Raw genomic sequence first — 23682 nt, forward strand, 5'->3', positions numbered from 1 at the left:
CAAATATTCACCATGGGACAAAAGCTATCAGATAAAAATGTATTCACATTCCTAGGAATTAATAAACTTTCACTGACAGGAATGTGAAGAAATGAGTTTATCAATAGATACTGAAAATACCAAACCGATGAACACCATGCGCGCTACGTGTTTTCCCGCTGTGCGCAGACTTTTGCGAAAACCCACGGTTCATGACGAGCTCAGCTGGTCAGGAGCGTACGACCGGCGTAACTCATGACGAGCTGAGCTCGTCATGAGAGTCGAAGGGGTTAAAAGGGATAGATATTTGGTGAAGGTATCAAACTACCCAAGTGCCTCTCAAACTTGATCCAAGCAAGACTACTCCGAAATCAGTCTTGCCAGCATTTAAATGTTGCTGGCAAAGCAGATATGCACAACTCTGTTGTGAACACACTCCCACCCTCACACCCCTGGCACCTTTTCTTTAATTATGATCATTTACAGTTGGGCAGACGAATAGAGCCTGCATCAAGATCAACAGTGTGCATGAATTGACAGTGTGTGCTATTACTAGCTGTGGAATCCACAAGTTCCTAAAGTGTTAAATAGTTCTATTTAAGTTTGTGACATCCTCATTCAGCTTCCAGGAATTCACATATATAGGGTAGGTGAGAGAAGGAAAGGCACTCAAAGTAAATAGAGTTCTGCTAGCAAGTATCCTACGATTATTTACTGGGCATGTTTTGGGGTTGATATACCCATGTACTTTCATATATAAAGCTCTGCCCTTTGTTTCACAACAGAAGCTGAGGCAAGGTCATTAGCCATTCTGAATGACTTTGTTTCAGCCTTCGATATCTGAATTCTATAGGCAGGAGGCAGTTTTACACAAAAGTTATGAGAAAGGGGTGCCCTTATGGATAAGGCTGGGGCAAACTCTTCCTTATAGGAGATAAAACAACTCTAGACTTTGAAGCAAATTAAAATACGGAAGCCTTCAGAGCACAAGTAGAAAATCACGAACTCTGGTTTTTAACAGAAATTCTAGGACTGATTTCGAAGGGGATTTCTATTTCAGCACTATTTGTAAACGATGGCAAGAGAAATGTTCTGGATTAAGTAGTGCTTAAACAAGGACACAGGTAAAGAGGAGTACAAATAATTTCAGAAGAATATATTTCCAAGGTATCTCAAAGCCACAGGCAAACTTTATGCTGTTCAAGACAGACCGCTCGTTCACACTCGGATTGCATTTCGATGAGCTAATTTACTCTGCCTGCCACTGCATGGAAAACCCAGTAGATCTTTGGGGTTGGAGGCGCTTTTCGTCAAGCTACAAATTATTCTGTGCCAAAGTCAAAGTTTGTCAACTAAGATCCAAATAATAACTTTGGTTTGTATTTTTTTCCTGACATTCTGCAATGCTAGACTTAAAACAACTGTTGTTGTGACAACAAATCACACATTCGGGATTCAGGACCAACAAGGGACATGATGGGAGGTTATCTGAGACAGTATCTTGGGTCTAGAATGGGTCCCAAATTCAGGTGTAAGGTAGCCTAGGCCCAACTAATCCACTGCAGACGAAGATTAAAAATCGTGAAAGTGAAGAACACTGGCCTAATAGTTGACAAATATATTGTAACTGGCTTGATAAAGCATAGGTTTCAGGACAAGGGAAGGATTTCAAATAAATCTCATTGCAGATTAATGAAGTCAAAGAACAGTGTGCAAAAATATATCTGTGCAGAGTTGGAAGAACAGAATTGTCTAGAAGGTTTCAACACCCAATTCCTCAAATTGAAAATTGGAAACAGCTAAAAAGATGGGCTTGAGCCTACTTAGGGTGACAAGAAAACACAAGGACTGCATACTCCCATCAATGAATCAGTGTATTGTAAAGCACAATACTCACCCGTGAGGATCTCAAGGCGTTGGGGGGCGCGGGGCCTACAGCTCTGAGTCAGTCGAAAATCCAGGTCTTGAGGCTCTTCCTGAAGATATGCAAAGTAGGGGAGTGTGATGTTGAACAGGAGAAAAGTCAAAAAGGGAAGAGCTGTGAATTCAGAGTCCTGTCTGAAGAAGCCGAAAAGAACTGACCTAACTGCCACCCCTGAGGCATGATGGGAAGCTAGGGGTCATGGCTGCCTTAAAGGCAAAGTGCCAGTTGTGTGAAAATGCTTTCATTTTCTATGCTATTGGTTTACAATGCAGCCTGTAGGCTAACAATGTCTGCTTTTGTGCAGTTTTTGTTCATGAGGTTTACTCTAAAAAAAAAAAAAGTTCAGGTGATAGTTGCCCTCCTGTGAGTTTATACATGCATTACGCGTTTGCAAAAGGAGCTTTTAATTTATTATTGCATTGTTCAGCCTCCTAGATGGGGGCTGCATTGGTATGAGAAAAAATGATCTATATAGATATATAGGTTTTTCATATATCATTTTTCATATATCATGTTTATCATTTCCTGGGTCCGCACACACGGGCGGGAATATTCAGTGCTTATGACTATTGATGAGGATCCCCTAAAAAAGAAAAGGTTCTTACACCCGCTCTGGTGGGTTTCCGATATGGCGAGGTCGGGGGAGGGGAGGATTTTTTTGGGTACATGGGAGACTTTCGTTGAGGTATTTGGGTCCGGTATTTTGTGAGATTTGTAGGCGTGGGTGAGTAGCTTGAAGGTTACTCTCTTCTGGACGGGGAGCCAGTGGAGGTCTCGCAGGTGTTGGGACGTCAATGATGAGTCTGGCCACAGTGTTCTGGATGGAGAACTGAATTTTAATCTGTACTTACGCAAACAGATTGGAATTGAAATCTAATCATAGATTACCATTAAACTGGCTCAGAGGAGACAAGTAAAAGGAGGGTAAATTGAAAAAAATAATGGACAATACATATACATATATACACACATAGATAGATATATCTATATCTATCCTGCCCACCAGCTCCTCTGTTGCATGCATCATGGTGCACACAGGGTGAAGAGGTTTTGGGGGAGCAGTTTAGAAGGGAAAGAGCTAGAAAACACATAAGTCCTGAAAGAACAAGCATTTACAATGCAACCGGTCTCGCCTTCGCAAAAGTTAGAGCTATTGGCATTGTAAATGACAAACTTTGTGTTGGTTTTGAAAACATACATAAATGGCATTGTCATTTACAATGCCAATAGCTTAATCTCTCGCAAATTAGGGGGAAGTAATCGCCATGTCACGCTCCGGCACAAAAATTGCATGCAACATTCTTCTTTTCACAATTACTGCATTGGAAGCAGTGTTACCATACCTAAATAGAAGTAATGTGGGCGAGTAGATGGATCTACGGATGGATGGACGGGTGAAAGGCTGGATGGTTGAAGAGTGGGTGGATGGATGGATTGATGGATGGGCGGATAAATGATTGGGAGGGGGGAGAGAAGGGCAGAGGGGGGAGGGAAGGGCAGAGGGGGGAGAGAAGGGCGGAGGGGGGAGAGAAGGGCGGAGGGGGGAGAGAAGGGCGGAGGGGGGAGAGAAGGGCGGAGGGGGGAGAGAAGGGCGGAGGGGGGAGAGAAGGGCGGAGGGGGGAGAGAAGGGCGGAGGGGGGAGAGAAGGGCGGAGGGGGGAGAGAAGGGCGGAGGGGGGAGAGAAGGGCGGAGGGGGGAGAGAAGGGCGGAGGGGGGAGAGAAGGGCGGAGGGGGGAGAGAAGGGCGGAGGGGGGAGAGAAGGGCGGAGGGGGGAGAGAAGGGGTGAAAGAAGGGCGGAGGGGTGAAAGAAGGGCGGAGGGGTGAAAGAAGGGCGGAGGGGTGAAAGAAGGGCGGAGGATGGGTCCATGGATGGATGAAAGGATGGGTGGAAAGGAGGAAGGATGAAGAATGAGTGGATGGAAGGGTGGATGGATGTTAGGGTGGATGGATCAAGGATGAAGCAGCCATGGTACGGGCATGGCATTGACGTATGGTGACGTTTTTTGGTAATCCTGTGGTTTAAGGGGCATGATGGATCGTGATGGCGAGTTATTTGTCATCCTTTCAAAAATCCCAGGTAATGACCTTGCATTTGGCGGGTATTCAAGCAAGCGTGTCGTAGAATACAATAGACAACCACACACACAGGAAGACCTTACACACACACACAGATCTACATGCACAAACAAATATTCTGACACACAAACGCACCCACACACAAGCACGCAAACACAGATCCATCCACACCCATATACACGGGCAGCACTGCAGTGAAATCACGGGTCTCTCGTTCAGAGTACACAAGCCCTTCTGACAGCCAGGCCCTGTGTTTCTGCCATCTCCTGCCCACGCAGCTGAGATGACCAGCACGTCCCATCGCCAGATACTAAACCTGATACAACCAGACACCCAGCATCTTCACTTACACCTCACTGCAGCTTTTCACTGTAGTCAGCCCGCCCTATTGGCATGGTCAGTGGGTGTTCAGGATGCTGATGCACACCCAAAGCATCCCATGCGTGCATTGATTCAAATTACCCAATTAAAAACAGAACACATCATCCAGTTTGTAGCGACTAGACGGATCTTGAGCTGCCAGTGTTTAGCAAATAGTGCTTAACGTAAAGCACGAGGAGAAGGGGCTGCAGTGAGGTGGAGCTCAGAGGTAAGCCCTGGGCTCATGAACAGCACTTATGTTCTTTATCCCACCCACACCACCGTTGGACAGAGTTAGCCCTACTTAGAGGCGGGACTGTGCCGTCCACTTCACTGCCACCTGCACCCTTCTGCCTCCACGCCCCTGATGTTTCACAGAGTGGTCAACAGTCACACAGATATACATGCACATACAAATATTCTGTCTCACACACGCACCCACACACACACACACACACACACACACACAAGCATGCAAACACACAGATTCATCCACACCCATGTACACGGGCAGCACTGCTGTAAAATCACGGGTCTCTCGTTCATAGTACACAAGCCCTTCCAAGAAGGCCACCTCCTCCCAGTGTGCCCCACACCGGCTCAGATGCACACATCCAGGCCCCGTGTTTCCGCCAGATTTTTGGGGAACAGATGTTGAAATGCTCAACAACGAATACAGTATCCCTCCACCGACCTGGTTATCCGCCCATATCCGAGATCGGTGGTACAGGGGCAGAGGGATAGTGTCATGGGCCAGAGACGAGGCAGTGAAAAAGGCGGAGACCAGTGGCAAGGGCTGAAGAGCCGGGTGCTATGAGAAACAGCCGGTCCTATACACCGCTAGGAATGTGGAGAGGGGGCAAGGAATAACAATGTCATGTGACAACAGTAGTGAGGCCTATGCCAGATTTTTCCACTTGTTGAGAGATGTGTGGACCCTTTAAAATATTTTATTTTCAAGATGGAGACTTATGTTTAGAGTAATTTTAAGTCTGATTCTGTCCACCCAGAGAAAGGGTTCTGCTGGGACCTGTAATATTGGGTGTTAGGGGGTCTGAACACACAGAGGGGCTGATTCGCACGGACACTTGTGGTGGCGCGGATCTCATGAAAGGAGACCGCGGGTTTTGGGTGGAGAGTTAACTTCACTTCACTCTTTTGCACAGGCGTTTTCCTCTTCATTGCATATATTCCTTCAAGGGCAACATGGTGGACTCCGCGGAAGCAATGTTTCCTCCGAGATAGCGAGCCTTCAGACCGCCTGATATCTACTGAAGCAACGAGGAGGTCCGGGCACTCCCAGGGACCCTGGGCCACTCCGTGCCAGGGGCTGAGGGGTGGCGATTAGCGAACGTTCATTCCACCCGAAATCTTTGAAATAAATCCAGTTTAAAGAAAACTGAGGGTCGGTGGCGGTCAAAAGAGAAATCCTATAAATATAAGCCGAAACCCACGGGCTGGTCAAATCCCGAGGGAAGATACGCAGCAGCGCGCGTCACCCGAAATATACCCATGCCGAGAATAAAGTCTCCACGAGTAGAACTGGGCAAAACAAAAATCAAGACAAGCCTTGTACCGCCGGGAGCGCTTCCTCAGGCAGCCATTATTCTGATGTCGAGCTTTGGGGTGGGGCTAAGCCCAAAATGCACAATGTTGTTGGAAGACAACCATCACAGCCAATAGAAGGACTTATTTTTTGGAGCCGACCCACTTGGACGGCCTCAGCCTGACTTGCTGCTGGCATAAAAGGGTTCTTATCTTCTTTATGGGGCCATCTGTTTGGACCCATAAAGAAGATAAGAAAGCTTTTACCACACACGTAAGTCCAGGAAGCCAGTCCAAGTGGGACGGCTTCAAAAGAGAAGAGTACGTCACTAACACCTCTTTTCCAATGGCTGACCACTCTTTAGCATGAACGTGGGCGCCAGCCAATGGAAGAGAGAGGAGGGGCTTGACCTCGCTAGTGAAACGTACTCTATATCATTAAATCTCGCCAGCAAGACTGCGCATGAGCGCAGCCTACGCTAGTGGATACCTAAAACAGTTCTTGGAATGTGAGCAATTAAAAGAATGGCAAAAAGACTACGGTGCAAGGGAAGGACAAACTGTAGAGTAAGGCAAGCCATCAAATAAAAAGTAAACGAGTGACAAGAATGCCAACCAGTGGTAATCTATAGGCAGGCTCTTGGCCTTCTGTATGTTCCACAACAGGCTTTTACCTAGAGACAGCTAAGAGTTGTCTCGTATGTAAGACACAAAAATGATTACATTTTCATAGGAAGGAAAATAAATTTGAACCGATTAGCAGTATGCCTGTGACAATATAATAAATAACAGTTTGACATCACAAGGCAGAGACAGTTAAACGAATACAGAAAACCTTTTAATCGGACTCTAGCGTTCTGTGATACCCTCCAAAGCCTTACAGGTCGCGCAACAATCATAATGCCCTCTAGGAACGCTAGTATAAATGAGGCAAACATGTCTTGATGCACCATCGCAAGGCAGATGAAATGTTCACCTATGTGAAAAGTTAGTTCTAGCTATAACTACCCACTGGCTGTCATCAGTTGGTTATATATGATATAAATATTTATACACATACAAATATCCATATAGACACGCACGCAGAGCTAACCAGACCATGGACAGGTACTTGCCTTGTACATTCCCACCTTCCAGATGCTACATAGAACTCGATATTTGGAATACGAGCTGAAAACAAGGACTACTGCAAGTGTATCAATTGGCCATTGAAGTGAGCTGCTAATGTTTGGTGTCTTGACTCTAAAGCCTCGGAAAAGATTGAAATCATCCAACAAGAATAAATAAGCAGATCGCACAAGCTCTTCTGGGACAACAGCATTCCCAGGCCTAAAATAAGCAAGTTGAAAGATGTATTCGTACATGCAAAGACAGAAGGTTTAAGAGGCATTCATGTAAGCGTCCCTCTGATAGTAGATATGAGAAGACAAGGTTACAAAACATTGCAGTTACCAAACAATTTAAATTGAAAAATCTGCTGTAGATTACAAAGTAAATAGTGAAAAATGCAAAAAAGGAAACACTTGCAATCAAATGCTATCCAGGGATAAGCCGATTTTACTATAATGCATTTCACTGATGCATAAAGTTGAAATATGAATGGTTTCGTAGTCAAATACAAAAACACTAAAGCGGATGTCGAGAATTACTTCAGGAGCAGCACAACTGGATGGTCTATACAAACAATATGTAGACGTATAATGGACTTTGAAGACATGATGATAAATATAAGTTTAATGATTTTTGGTATCGATGGAAAGCTACCAGGAGAATAAGGGCATTTCTCTCAATGCGTAAGCTCCACCACCATTTTCTTCCATGTCCCTGAAATCACTGGAACGAACTAGCACTGGCACAGCCAATAAGTCTAACATTTGGGACCTTCTATTTAGCCATGCAGCACATTATCAGACTACCCAATGCGTCAAAGCCCAAAATAATTAAATTAAAGGGTACGATAATTATCAACTACCTTCCAGAGTGTCCTAAATGCTCTCAGTTTGGAACCAGCTTGAGGCTCAGCCAATGACAGAAGAATTAAGGTGAGCCTATGGAAACCTGAGATGAACTGAGGGCCCTTCTGAGGGCAAAAAACAGATAAAGCGAGAATACTGCTAATCTGTCTAGCCAATCGTAAGCAGGTAAACATTTTTCAGCCAATGTTAAAACAATAGAGTTTACATGGCTCCACAGTCTATAAAACTACTGGCAAACTCTCCCTAGCCAAGTGCTTAATATGCGTAACTACAACCAATCCACAAAGAAAATCAGTTTTCTATTACTCTAACAATATGTTCGGTCCTTTTCAATTGTTTGAAAGAACATGCTTTCTCTGCTAATAGGTTATGACACACGGCCCTGTTAAGATGGTACTGTTGGTGGTGTGTGGAGAAATTCTCCCTGGATAATTCAGAACCAGTGTGCTTCGTGAGGAGTAATGCAACAATAGTTTTCTAATGAATTTCAAATTTATTACACTTTTGGGTGGTGTTGAATTACTGTCAGTTTAAAAGGTAAGTCCTCGGTACACTTTAATACTCGTAACATGTTCATGTAGTTTCTGGTGATCGCTGGGTCATAGGGCACAAGACAATTTTACATCAATGGGAAAGCCTCCTCGCTCAGATTAGTAATCTTCGATGTGCTTTTGAACCTGTGCTGTACGTTAGTAAGTTCACACGCCTGTGTGTATACATGCCTACTGAGCGCAGGGCAGTGCAACAGATGACAGTAACTGAGATTGAGAGGAGAGCATTTGAGAGTCTTACCAGCTGGCTCAAAGAGTTGAAACAGAGCCACTTCAGTGCGAAAGTTGCTATGGTTGTATAGGGACCAGCCAAGCAGCAAGCAGTGCCGTATAAGTCCCAGCCTGTGGAATCTCCACAGAAACAAGAGAATGCTTTTGTGTCTCATCTAAATGTATGCAACTTCAAATACTCACTTTGGAAGTTTTTTTAACTCATATTTTAATGTCAATAATGTCTTCAAAGTTGGGGACACAAAGTACACTTTTTTGCCGGTGTTTTGGACAGGATTGCAGTTTTTCTTCCGATGAAACATTTAAGATTGTTATAAATATGGTGAGGCACTGAACGCAGAGCATCATCAATGCTGCAGAGACATTGAACATATTTACAATTTTTTTTGTAAAGACTGCAACATTTGGACATTAACATCTGTGAGCTCGCTGGATCTTGCGGTGTTAAAAAGCAAAATGGGCTAATAAAATAGCACCAAAAGAGTGCTCTGAGATATGGAGCGGAGTTTGGAACACGAGCAAAAAACCCACAAAATAGTGCCCTGAAATTACTAATTAAGCACTAAAGTGGAACGATACTAGAAGTTAAGGTGCTGCTCCGTAGGCATAAGGCGGGACAACCAGGAAAGACTACCCACTAGCAAGCAAACATTTTTAAAGGACAATTGAACTAAGAAATAAAAGGGCAATGGGCAGGCTTTAGCCCACAGAGTGAATACAGCATGTCTTGAAGATACCTTGCATGAGCTGTCTAGCCTCGACATAAAATCGTCTGGCAATCAAAAGCAGGCTGCACTGCAGTTCACGTTACAATGTTTGAAATACCAGATTGCAGCGCGTATTTTAAAACCTCACTTTGCACATAAAGAAAGGCACATTGTCTGCCAGCGGTTATAACACCAATGAATGAGATGAGATTAGTCCACTTATGAAATAAGGGAAAGCCAAAAGCATTTGATATCCGCTCCAGTAATCGAAATAGCATAGCAAAATGTGGAGGACTATTTAACTGGTAAAGTTAGTGTCACAAAGTAACACCTTTGCTATTAAGAAATTAACTTATAAAATGGCAAGGCTCGTCCTTTTTAGCTCTTACCCACACCTCAGAAGTTCAAGGAACTCTTCAAAAGTTTCCTTAACAATTTAAAAGTGTCCCAATATTTTTTGACCATGTTCTACCAGGCAGCCCTTCCTAAGTGAGGCACTGCAGCAGGGACAGTCTGAACATCCCCTTACCATCCAACACACTATATCAGGATCAGTGCACAAGGAATGGTGTACACTCACACTTCAGTGTTTGATACACTATGCAGCAAATCTCAGTTTGGTACAACATGGTGGTGAATAGGTTTGGTGACTGTGCTTTTCGCGATTAAGCACTACATCTCTTCAGCAAATACATGTATCCAACGGTTATAGGTCAACCCCTAACCCTACTTATTTATGATTTAGAATTCCATTTTAAACCCGAATCACTCTGGCCAGGCATGGTTAACTACTTCTTCCAATGTCGCTAGGAACTGAAGCTACTACACAAGTCATTTTGAAAGCGAGACACTGACTCTTGGTTCTAAGCTTCGCTCCCTTTTTAAGATCAATTCCCAGGCAGGTGACGGTGCTTCAGATTAGGGATTAGTGGAACTGGAGGGAGGGCAGCCTTAGGTTTTTATGTCCTGGTTTGCCCCAGTGGACTCTCAGTAGTCCTTATATGTCCACTAAAGAACAGCAACGTCAAAGGGTTTACATGTTTTCTCCTCAAAAACAGAACCTACAAGAAGAAACCCAATGCTTGTCTTGCTTAAAGGAGACCTATGAGCAAGTCTTGGAGGTCGTAGGAATGCTACAGGCAAATTAAGTTGCAAATTATCAGATTCTAAATTAACACTTTTAAAGCCAGTCAAAAAAAGTTTGCTTTTAAGCTTTCAGTCTTACGATTACTGCAATAATGTTCAGGTTCTAGGTGATAGTCTTGTATTTTCATAAGTCACTATGAAAATCCCTCTGTGTGGAGATCCTGAATTAGATGCGGAGCGCACAGACGACTGGATTCTCACTAAGATCAATGAGCTACCCCGTCTTTCCGCATTATGTTCCGTAGAACTAAACAATCAGTCCCTTGGTTTACTGAAAAGCTGCGGTCCAGTGAAAAACATTGTAAGCGCCCCTGGAAAGCAAATGGCGGAAACAATTATAATACAGTACTAAAGGAGTACTATTCCCAGGAACGGCTAGAAAATGAGTTTTCTTCTCGAACGATTTAATCGGATCTAAAAAAAAATGGGTTTCAAATATTGTGAAAACATTCTTGAATCTAGAGGTGTTAACCAAACGCCATCAATTGTCCATTAAATGGTGTAAACAGTTGGCAGAGTATTTCCAGGAGAAGATAACTACAATCCAAGCAAGTTTGTTGAATGCTACTAAGACAGCAGAAAGTTTTGGCGAGGTGGCGGGTTCTAGAAGAAGTACTAGAGTCGCCCACTATATCCATCCTCCCTTATTCTATGGATAAATCTTTAATGGCCATTAAGGGTCTTAAGACAGGGTTCCCATGTGACCCTGGCCCACCCAGCTTACTCGCCAAAGAGGCTCAGGCTATCAATCTGGTCATAAACAGTCATGAAAGAAACACTGTTTTCTGGAACTGTGCCCACCAGATGGAAATATGCTAAAATGTTACCTTTACTTAAAAAGTAATCGGCTGACCCAAAAATGTAAGCCAACTATTGGCCAATTTCCCTTCTTATAGCTTTTAAAAAAACGTATAAAAAGCACGTTAACTCCCACAGCTCAGGTTACGTTGAAAATAACCACCATCAGTCAGGCCTCAGAGCCAACTATAGCGCAGAAACAGCTCGGTTAGCAGTAGTCAACCACATCAAAGGCACACTAAACACTGGGAGCAAGGCCATCTTGATCTCGTTAGATCTATCGTCGACCTTTGATATCCACGGAAGATTGTTGGCTTGCCTTCAGTTGACTTCAACAGAAGGTCTAGCCCTAAAGTGGCTGACCTCCTTTCTGAGCAAAAGAAGTCAGGAAGCATGGATTCTTCCATGTTCATCACCAATTTGTGAATAGGGTGTAGGAGTCCCTCAACAGTACGCACTGAGTCCCAGCTATTTCAATGCCTACCATACACCCCTAGACGTCTTGGCTGAGGGGCTCAGGAGGCAAAGGTAATATAATAATCGGATGACCCTCAGCTGCTCTTTATCTGTACAAAAGGGGATGATTTTGATTGAAGGGCTATAAAGTCCTCTTTCTAATATGTTCAACTGGCTAATCTCCAACCAACTAAAATGCAACCCCGATAAAACAGATTGTGTTATTTGGCGACTCCTCATCTAAGGTGTGGAGGACTTGGTGGCCTCAAGACATTCCTCCCCCAGGTACGCCACAAAAACTTGGTAAAAAACCTGGGAATCAAAATGGACAGTGCCCTTGTCCTTCAAACCTCAAATTCAGTCACTGGTGGGTTCCTGTTTTGGGATATTACGCTCTTTGAAAAATGTTTCTTTTCTATAGGTAGAAACCAAGAAAATGGGGGCCCAAGCCTTGCTCACCTCCAGGATTGACAAGGGAAATGCTCTCTAAGCCTCTCAGATTATGTTTTACGTCATTTACAAGTGGTCCAGACTGCAGCAACCAGATTAACTCTTAATCTTGCCACAAGAACGCATACATCTCCACACTTAAGCGCTTCACTGGCTCCCCATTAAAAAGAGGCTTTTTTAAAAACACTGATCCTGGCTCAAAGCCCTCCATGAGAAGAAGCTGTGTGCCAGAGTACAACATTGATGGGAATGTAGGACATTAGCAGGAGACCCATCACAAAACATGGGCTGTCCGTTCTATGTAAAGCACAAATATCCACCTTAAAAAAAGATCTATTGACACTATTTAATTTGAGCATAACCTGCAATGGTGATGACAAAAGTACTTAAGAAATAAATACTTAACTTTTCCCTTAACTTTAAAAAGGTCCAAACCTGATCTTATATTAAGGGGAGACTGTTCCATGTCAAGAAACCATGGAACCAGTATCCCTTTACGAAGATACATCAAGCAACAAATGAACTAATCTTAACAAGCATGCTGCCATGTTTGGGTGGCTTTCTGAACCAAAAACCTCGGCACTCAACTGCAAAGAAATCTTATGCCTAATACAATTTTCTGTATGCAATTCTTTTTCGGGGAAAGATCATATGCACATCTTCAAAATTGGGGAGGTAAAAGAAGGCCTAGCAAGAGGAAGGGCACAAACAGTCCTATTGAAATGAACGGTGCAGGTGTCCTCTATACTCTACAAGTGGAGTGTCTATGTTTGTAGGACACACAAGTCTTTGCCTGCTGATAGACAGCCAAGCACTTGTGACCCAAAACATCAAGCAGCACTGGTGTTTGCAGTTTGGACTCGCCTGAGCTAGAATCCTCACCAATTTACTGAGTCATTAAAATCATGTGTGTGAACTGGAAAGGGTCTTGAAAAAAAGTTACAAGTTAAGATCTAGCATTTAAGTGCTTGAATAGGATTAGAGACTGAAGACTGACCAGAATCATAAAAAAACAGGGTAAACTGGAGAGAGTATTCAACAGATGCAGAAGGTCACTGTCAAATTGCTTGAAGAGTTAGGGCTTCCATATAGAGTTATTCTTCTTATCTTTACATTGGGTGAATGTCCCTTCACTTGTCATCAATACAGGTCTCTGGAAGGTTGCACACTTTATTTGCCAAGTTAGTGGTTAATTAACACATGGCTACCTAAAACCAGCTTCACATTTTCTGTACAGCCAAGAACTAAATCACAGCAAGGTAAAATAATGCATCTGCCGTGACAAGTCTTCCAGCCAATGCCTTTTCCAGGATAGCATAACCAACTAGTGAAATTTTAGCGTTTGACTTAAGCCCTACATCTGCTGGGGCAGTTCTGGAAAGAACCTTTATCTTTGAAAGTATTAGTTGCATCTTGGGCGATTTGGAAAAATGCTATGAAGAAAGCTGCTCTAAAGGAGGAAAACCACTTCTTGTTAAATCAAGCTTCCACAAAAAATGAGCACTTTTTATATAATCCTACACCCAAATACAGGATATATGTTGGCGCGTAAGTGTAAAGCTTCATTATCTTTCCAAATGATGGTGTCTTTGATTTCAGTTGGTCTTCCCCGCTTTGAAAGACAACTTCCTCCCATTCAGTTTAACAAGTTTACAGCTCACATCTCTATGTGCAAACAGACACCCAACAAAACTGGATTGCCAACTTGGCAGTTTTGATACCTTAAAAAGGTAATACAAAATTCATTTAAATTGCTAAGAATTAATTTAGAAACTTTGAAAAGAATTTGAATTGTGATACAACATGTGTGAAAGACAAGTCACTAGCAGATCAGACAAAAATAATATGGCTGTGAAAGTTGACAGAAGAAGTGAAGAAATGTTAAAGTCAAATGATCATCCTGCTATCACATTACACAAAACGCATATTCTAAAGTTAACAATTGTAATCACTACAGGTAAACTAGTGGACACACAACAAAATAAAACGGGAATAAAGATAATCATTTGTGGTGCGCCTAATATGCAAAGTAACCTAAATTAAGGAACAAGCTAGTCATTTAAACATCAAATGTCAATACTTTGCAAATGGGAGTGAACAGCAATATAAATACAAACAAAACTAGTATTGCTAAAAATCACAGTAAAAGGATTGTATCTTATGAAATTAAATCACTATTGTAAAGAATTAGCATAGACTGTCATACTGCTATCTAGATTTCCAAAAATCCATATCAGTCTTTATATTTTATACACTCTCATATGAAATAGTATTGCACTGTCCCTACTTTGCACCTAATTTGCGATTTCTGCAACAATCATTTTGCATCCTCTCACCAGATCTTTCTCAGACTACCACATATTTTAAAATGTATAACTGCATAATAAGTTAGAAGTCATTAAAGAGCACATTCAACAAAAAATGCTATTCGAGGACTACACCGCTGCCTCTTTATTTAACCGCTTAACCGTCGCAATTCCACTGCAGTGCGGCGGTTTAGCGGAGTGGGCGGGGCCGCATCAGCCAACTGACGTTCGCAGCACTACGGAGGTAGTTATTGAGACGGCTGTTGGCCGACAAACGCAGCATAGGGGTTAAAATAAAAAACTATGAATTAATAAAGTAATTAACAGAGCACACCATACACAACCAAAGCCCAATGAGCAATAGTAAGGATGTGTTGCACCTCGTCCAGAAATTAGATTTTAAAAAATTGAAAGCTTTCATAAAAGTAAAGCATTGCGCCAGACGAAAAGTTCCTGGGTGTGAAACACAAACAGCGCTCCAAGATTTTGTTTGCGCACATCTAGGCTGTTTGCTGTCTAAATTCTCTATATCCCTTTGTTTGCATCAAACAAAATTGTTGTAAGACCGAAGTAAAGCTAGGTCTATACTGGAACAAACTACCCATAACCCTCAAAGAAACTCCCTTATACAGTAAATTCAGGAAACTACTAAAAGCCTATTTATATTAATTTTACTCAGTTTGCACTTCCGGTCAGGATACACAACAGCACCGAGATGCCCCCGGGTGATACGTGCGCTATAGCAAATAATATTAACCTAACATAACAGTGGTTCTACAAGAGGATCCTTTTGCCATTTCACATTTGGCTTCAGAGAATAGGCCCTACAGCTCTGCAGCCAGAGTGGCAACATACTAAAAGCAAATGCTTAAAACATGCCTGCACGACAAAAGGATCTAAAGAATTAACATTCATTTTTAAACCTCCTAATGGAGTCAGACACCAAAGTACCTAAAATTGACATTGAAGTATATGCACATATGAAGTTTAGAAAACAAGCAGGGTGTCGTCCTGTTCAGATAAAGACTCGGTTTAAATGAATGTGTACATTTTAATCAATTAAATGCTGTTGTAAACATCACAAATTCGGTATGACCAAGTGGTTTTAATCAGCTATTTAAAACAAGTCAACTGTGAGCATCCTTAGTAGGTGGGTAGACTTATAAAATGACACCTTAATTTCTGTATACACATTTAAAGATCAAAGGGTTATATTATTAGCAGGACACCAGATGTCTGGCTGCTAGTACTGAAAACCTACCTTTGTTATAGCCTGGCCACTATAAGCATCATAAAATGTGATTTCCACATATCTGCATGACTTACAAGTTTCACAAGTATTACTCCATTTAATAAATTGACCATGAGCAATCTTATAAAAGCACACTCTTCACCTGCAGAAACAATGTACTGGGAGAACTTGGGGCCAACGCAGCCGTTAAGTTGCAACTAGATGTTGGACATGTGCCACTCAAACTGCTGTGCTTTACCACATCAATCATGTAACAGCCACCTTGAAATGATGGGTTGAATGTCCCACAAGCTTCCATCCGCTGTTGAACTGAAAGTAATTGCCCATTTGATTCACATAGCTTTTAATAAATGCTAATTATATCATACAAACCTTAAATTCTTTGGCACAATAATTGTAATTGGGTTGGAAACCTGTTGATTCTGCCCATAAAGAGCGTACAATCTAATCAGCTCGGACAATATGCTAAAGCAGCATCTTAAAGCTTCACAAACTATCAGAAAGGCATAAATTCGTTTTTTAGTATTCCTGTTCTCGACCAATTAAATAAGCTGGTGGTTTATACAACTGGAAGAAAAATACAACCTTTAAACACTACTCTACAGGCAAAATTAAAAACAGGAAAAAAATCCAAACCAGACTGACAACCACGGACAGTGTATGAAAGACGTTTTCATGTGAGTCATGAACTGAAAGCAGGTTAATTCAGCAAATTATAAAATACATGAATAAAAGTCTCATCCATTTTGTCTTACCAACTTTTTCATCTGATGACCCCCTTGTGGACAACTTTCAGTCCTTAGTGGCTAGAATAACCCTCCAACAATGTAAGGGCATCAAGTTTAGCCTTTCTCCGTTGGATCAAAATTAGCTCACATTCCTTCGCCGATGCTGAACTCTAAAAAATAAAATTCTAGCAAAGAATTACTTTTAGTAAATAGGTGTCCAAATCAATCATTTCTTCATAACTGGTGAAAACATTAAAATGAGGTACAAACATCGAAACACAATTCATGTTTAATTTAGCACACTTAATAAAATTCAATATATAGTTATTAAACATACAATTTGGCAGGCAACACAATAGTTTTAAGCAATTCCTTCATCATTACAGCAGTTTCTTCTTGATGCGTCGTCCTCCAGAAACGGGCATTCTTCCTGAACGCTAAAATGAACTTCGTTTTTTCTCACTCAATGAAACAGGCGAACTCGCCACAGGCTCGATATTACAACAGAAACAAAGCAGTAACACTTGCACAAACGTATGGCCAACATTTTACTACAATGTTTAACCAACATATGTAATCACTCACCAGCCAATTATAGGTTGATGGCCATGTTCAGAGTAGAGATTGCATTTGCAGCAAGAGAAGATACGGATAAGAGGGAAACTACATTAACTGCTAAGATAGATTCTGTGATAGTCAAGAAATGCCACTGCATTTGAACTGAAGTCAACCCCCCCCCCCCCCTCACATTACACTTCATGATAAAACGGAGGAAAAAACAGTCGCGACTGACAACGGTCACGATTAAGCCTTCCAAATATCTATATCTTGATTTAGCAAGCCCGAATTAGTCAGGTGGCCAAAGCATTACAGTAAAGTGATACAGTTGAGGCAAGAACAATTCTGTGCAAGGCCCTATATATTGGAACACCTGTCTCGGAGCAAGACCTTAAAGATAGGAAGACGTTCAGGATTTTTCCTAAATAGATCAGCTTTGTGAGTAAAGAAAAAATAACAAAAACCATTCACATTAGTGCTAAAATTCCCCGACATAAGTAGCACCCTGTAATAGGCTGATGCTGCAAGTGACACTATCTGGAAACAAACTGTTCCTGGGAGGTGGAAACATTTGAAAAATAGTATTCTTCATTTCCTTAAAGGAGAACTGGCCTTCTATTGTTAATCTGAGTCAATTACTTTTTCAGGTAAGCATGTAAACAACCAAATTAAAAAGGCTGAGTAAGAAGGCGGCCATGTTTGGGTGGAAGTTTTAAAAAGTGGGCATTTTCTGGTTTAGCATTTTCTGCTAGAAATGTCAAAAGGACATGTGATCGACCAGCATCAAACTGAAGAATTTTAGAGAAATTGTTTAGTAGATCTGGTAAGGATGTGCTTTGAAATTTGTGTAAAGCTAAACAATGTAAGTTTGTGCAGAAGAGTAGACAACTGCAGACTAAAGAATCAAGTAACAAACGGCAGTGATGGAATTGAACAACGATCTTTTTCATGGTCAAGAAATCTACGAATATAGAAAAAAACACGAGAGGAGTGGATTAATTTCCATCTCCGAATATAGGTCCACATGTAAACTTGGTTTTAAATTGGAGGAACCTCTGTACGGCAAAACATGCGTTAGAAACTGAAACATGCTGTGGTTACTTTGTAGATGTTGGAAATGAAAAACTGTACCTGAAGACTTTCGTAATTGAAATAAACCTATCAAACTTTAAAGTTCCTGTCTCGGAAAAAGAAACCCAACATCCAGCATAGGGTCCAAGCACAGATCATAAACACTGATTAAAGACTAAACTATTCAAAACAAGCTGAGAACGAAGCTCATAGTCAGTGAACACTTTCATAGCCACCACGTAATTTAACAAGCTTAAAGTCCCTTCGATCTGGTGTTCTAGACTGAGGCTTGAAATGCTTTCAGACGTGAAAAGCTTCAATGAATAATGAACACGTCTCCTTAGCCAAACTCATTTCACAATCGTATTTTGCTTTCTGGACAGGTTATTTGTGGCAAACTGCACATAATGCCTAATAATTGGTGGGCTACTAAAGAACATGGTCGACAGTTTAGAAAACCTGTCAAAGTAGCCACAAATACACAGACTGTAAATCCTGATAAGGTGGATGCTTTTATACACGTCTAATAAGTATTGGTACAGTTTGTTGCAGCCACTAAAACGAAGGCTAGGGCTGCTAAAAGTAAAAGTCAAAACGGCATTACGTCTGCTTGATTGAGATGAGAAACAAAATGGTTAAAAGTCCAAGGACTTGAAAATAATCTACCACATGGTTAACTTTTCTGTCAGACTTGTAGAAATCGGGCAATTTATGTGCAGTCTGCACATATTTGCAAAATCTAACTGAATTTATAAACTTGATCTCTTTGAAAGTGTACAAAGTTTCAACAGGTCATTCGTGCTTTAACATTAAGCATTACTACAGGAAAAGAAACAAGACTTCCTTTATAAAGTACTGACATGGACACTTTACCTTTTTATATCCAAAGAGTGGTCTGCTCTAGCTTTCAGGAGAGTACAAGAAAAGGTTAAGTAGATATGTGCATTAAAGAAGCTACCTCTACGAACTGTTGGTTACAGTATAGCAGCTTGTTTTTGGTCAACATGTCTGTATTCCTTTTAGTAAGCACTTGCAGTTTGCACTAGTAAGCAGAACTGGAAATCACGTGGCTCAGAACAAACTTCTAATTTCTGACCAAGGCAGCTGACCTAGGACCATCAATTAGTAAGCAATGAACCTTTTGTAGGTTTTGCTTCAGATAGGACGCAACAATACTTAATATCTGTTGAGGCCATAAAAGTAATTACTACAGCACAAGTGCTTCCTGATCAAAAGGGCAAATGTTAAGTTATTTCAACGGCTTTATAAATCGATAAAATAGGTTCCTGTTAAGGAACATGAACAAACAAACCCCTTTAACAGTTACAACAGTCTGCATTCAGAACCCAGATTCTTCGCAGGTTATGGAAAGATGGAAAAATGGAGCATTTTAAATGGACCTAACGTGAAATAATTTAATTGTGTGAAAGCCTCAGTAGCGACTGTTTGCTACTCAAAATATGCAGCTAAGAATCTTTGAGATCCACTGTCATTTGGCAGACGAGCCCGCATGAGTCACAAAGCAACAGCAATTGCCATCCGACAAATTTTCAGATTACTATTTGCCCCAAAATAAATGTGATAGGTATATTAAGAGTAGATAGATTGAAATCTATCACAATTCAACAAGGGTAGGAAGGAATCGGTCTGCCTCCTAAATAGGTGTTCAGTAACCCCAATCCAAATTTAAGAGCTTCTCAGTTTGCAAACATAAAAGGAAAAGACCTATTGGAACACAGTTTAATGAAGTTGGCAAACTAAGTAGAAGTGGGACAAGGCCTTTCTTTTTAAGCAAGTGTTAGCCCCATGGCTTAGGACAGAGGCCTATGGACTTCAGAGCCAATACCTGGCACATTAAGCATCACCATTTTTCCAAAAATGTGGCCTCAAAAGCAGATATGCTCCCACTCTTATGGCACACTGAAATCACAATTCCATCAAGGGGCAGTTGAGATTGAAATCAGAAAATGTACCTTCAAAAGGAGGACACATCAACAGAACATAGAAAAATATGATAAAACGAATCGCCTTTAATGATTTTGTAATTTGACGACTGGTGGCAAAGAACTTTCCTAATTGAGGCAATGATCTATGTGAAGAATCAAGCATTACACCATGAGAGACACAAGCTCTCAAAACATGGCCTAAAATATTTTAAACCAAGGCCATGCACATGGTGCAGAAGACATATGTCTGAGTTTCATTGAGACCCCAAAAGAGTAAGTTTCTAGAAGGGCAGAAGGGATTAGCTGCATAAATTGTATTTTTCAATTTTATCATCACAAAATCCCCCCAGTTATGACAAAGGTCGGTGAAGGTGGTAGAAAAACACTAATTATTGGCTGATAGCACTTTGTGATCCAGGATGAGGCCCGTCCTTGCAAAACTAAGAAATGTGTTTAGGTCTAATGCAGATTACCCATTAGTAACAGACGTTTTAGAGGAACTGGATACACACCTGTGATTGATTCATCAAAGTGGTAAGTAGAAATCATAAAAGGGTTAGCAGAAATTATTTAAGTGAAAGAAAGGGATGTCTATAAAAGACTTTTGAAGACACTGAGTCTGTTACTATGACAACATTATGAAATAAATTAACTTGCTTGGATTAGAATTAACTGGGAATAGCAACTATTACACGTAGGTGCTTGGGGGATGTGGCTACAGGTAGTCTAGCAGGATAGAAACTAAGCTGCATTTGGCACCCACATAATGCAGTTGTTTTGTAGCTGGCATACCAATACTGATCCCACCTAAAGTTAAATAGAATTATGGATTGTCTACATATACAACTGGGATGGTCATACTGTGTAAGACATGAAACCACACAAGAGCAATTAAGAGTCACCGAGCTACCGTAGAGTTATATTGGTTAAAATACGATTACTGCTTTCAAGGTAAGGTCTTTTGTGAAGGGAATCAAGGACAAGATATTAGAACCTCATTATCTAGATATGACAATTTTCTGAAGTCCATCATTTTGCTATGGAACAGACTAAGGTACACATTTCAGTTAAATTGCAGACTGGGTTGAAAGGTCTACGGTGGCAAGCAACTGTCACAAAGTTGAAAGCATAAGAGAGTAATCATTTCTTGCAACTACTTCAGAGCTGAGCTGTAGGCTGCAAACTGCATTTTAGTGGGTATGGTTGAAGTAGAAGGAAGTGTTCAGAGTAGAGAAATCTGTAGGGGGGTATCCCTGCCAACACTCCTTTGAACCTCTGTTCAGAAGGAGCGCTTTTTCCTGCCACACTTAAAGCAATGTGCAGGTTTATAATTTTATCTTGGAACAAGAATTATGCGCCCAAGAAACAGATTAAATAATACTGAACAGAAAGATTAATTTTTAGTGATTCGAAAAATATGTACTAAGTGTGTCAGGCCTCACTGCGGGTCTGTTCTGGGGTAAAAGCAGCAAGATGGCTAGACAATGACTGCACACCCTATAAACAACCACTACAATTCTCATAAGGAACGTTTCTATCGGGTCCCTTGTTGACGTAAATGGTCTGTTGAACTTCTGAGGCATGAAGTAATGAATGATGCCATATATGTGGCTGTAGACTGCATAAACGTAACCAAACTTGATAAAGCCACCCTTACAGTTACCACGTATACTGTTTTGTTGAGGTGAGGTAGTACTGTCTGTTTCCACATCTAGGACACAAACATTGTGCTGGAAAACTAGTTTTGGTAAAACAGCACAGAAATAGTTTGACTTATGTGCAATTCGAATTACAGATGTCAGAAAGTGCAAGCTCTCAGGAAAGCAGATTAAAAAAAGCTTAAAAAAGGTCAGGAGGTGAAAGACCCTACGTTTGCAGTCTACTGGATGATACAGTCACCATTATAGAGCTATGTTTCAAGACAGGTATTAAAGTTAACTATATGTAGCTGCTCAACAGAGGGCCCATTAACTTGATATAGACAGGACTATTCAATACCCAACAGTGAAAAGAGGACATACTCAATGCAAGTAGGTGCAAGGTAGTAATTTTCTTTGCATTCTCAAAAAGATCCTGCTCACCGAGGTGGTGAAAAAAAGCATGCCAAAGTAGGCATTCCCCACATGCCGTAATGATTCTTGCATGAAGTTTTATAGGGGAAAAATGAACTGTACTGAAGAATTCAAGGTGGGAGAAGATGCAGGATTCTGGAGGATTTCTTAGAAAGGTGTTTTGGACTGAGCAGCAATCAAGAAGTTGCTTCAAAATGAGATGTAAGCTTTGAAACATTGACATGGATATTCTGATGTTACAAGGCTCATCTTCTGTCTTGACTGTTCAATCTTGAGGACTCGAAAAGCAGTCAAATGAAATGAGCATCATCACTAGTTTGGGTTCTGGGTACCAGGCTGCAAAGAAATAGCTTTCTGTAGTGAACTGGTACAGTGGTTGCCTTATTGGGCAAGCACTTCAGCTGATAAGCGTAACTGATGCAAAAGCAGAAGTAGATTTTATCAGTTCATCTGCCTCCGCATTCTGCACACATTTGCTACAACTGCAGATATTGGTTAGCAGTCAATGCCTCTGTAGTTTCTTAGAAACAATTGTGACTTCGTTAAGGACATTGCACATGGTTGCAATTGTCTACATCATGACAGAATGTCAACTTGAATGTTGAAATGACTGCATATTTCTATGGAGAGGTCCAAAGTCATATATTCAACTGATGTAGTACAAGTGTTCCTTTCGAGAACACATTGCTTGCAAGATTGGATGGTCCCGGTTATTAACACATTCCAACACGGATGCAGCTATCATGATTATCAGGTTACGGAGTTAATTCTAGTAAGAAATGTAAACATTTTGCAGGAAATAAATTTAGGGAACAAAAGTCATCTAGGTTAGAAACGGGTTCCTACTCCCTCGCGCATGCATGAATAGTCTTGAAGGAGTGCTTATAGTAATCTTACGTGCAGTTGTGCATGATAAACGCAGAAGCAAGAGACCATGGAACCTCTAATTGAAGCAATCTGTCTGGCAGCAGGGCATGATCTTCTGGTGACTTCACCACTCAGTCTTGAAGTAACAATTGTGTTCCATTTTGAATTTTCCTAACTGATTTATCTAGAGCCTAGTATTTTGGAGGATTTCATAAGAGTACAACATTCTGTCAAACTGCTTGCAAAAGCACATGGGATACATTGACATTTGTTGTCCTAGTGCTGTAGATCTTTTAAGTTTTCGTGGCTCCACGATCCATATATTGGAACATGCACGATAGAAGCCATAGGAGACACATCCAGTCCCCTTAATGCAGCTAGAACTATACTGGATGCAAGACCAGCATTTTAAACATTTGCTTTTGGTAGGCTCAATAATGGTTTTAGCTTTTCCAGTCAGCAGAGGCTTTTGTTTGCCTGAAATGTGAGTGGGCCATATGCCCCTGTTCCTTTATTATAAAGCACTTTCTAAACAGCCCAATTTCATTCTAGAGCATGAAAATCTCAGCAACCCAAGTATAGATGTTTCCGTTTCACAAGTGCACAATTTGAATGAATCTTCCAGAATCCGAGCAGATCCATTCAAGAGAATGAAAAGCACCAATTTGTCTTTAATTATTTTT

At 41.2% G+C, this 23682-nt stretch overlaps 1 protein-coding gene across 4 annotated transcripts in view; it reads right to left on the bottom strand.

Moving 5' to 3' along the window:
- Nucleotides 1-23682, bottom strand: part of TSC22D2 (TSC22 domain family member 2) — a 176891-nt gene that overhangs the window by 60245 nt on the left and 92964 nt on the right. For 2 of the 4 annotated variants that reach the window (XR_015300965.1, XR_015300964.1), the window contains one exon: nt 16513-16670. The exons of 1 other annotated variant lie outside the window; for it this stretch is intronic. The gene's annotated coding sequence lies outside the window, so the exon portion shown is untranslated. The remainder of the gene's footprint in view (nt 1-16512; nt 16671-23682) is intronic. One more of the 4 variants, XR_015300963.1, reaches the window with a different exon arrangement.

The sequence above is a fragment of the Lissotriton vulgaris genome, chromosome 11 (assembly GCF_964263255.1).
Source record: "Lissotriton vulgaris chromosome 11, aLisVul1.2, whole genome shotgun sequence".
In the NCBI taxonomy this organism is placed as follows: Eukaryota; Metazoa; Chordata; class Amphibia; order Caudata; family Salamandridae; genus Lissotriton; species Lissotriton vulgaris.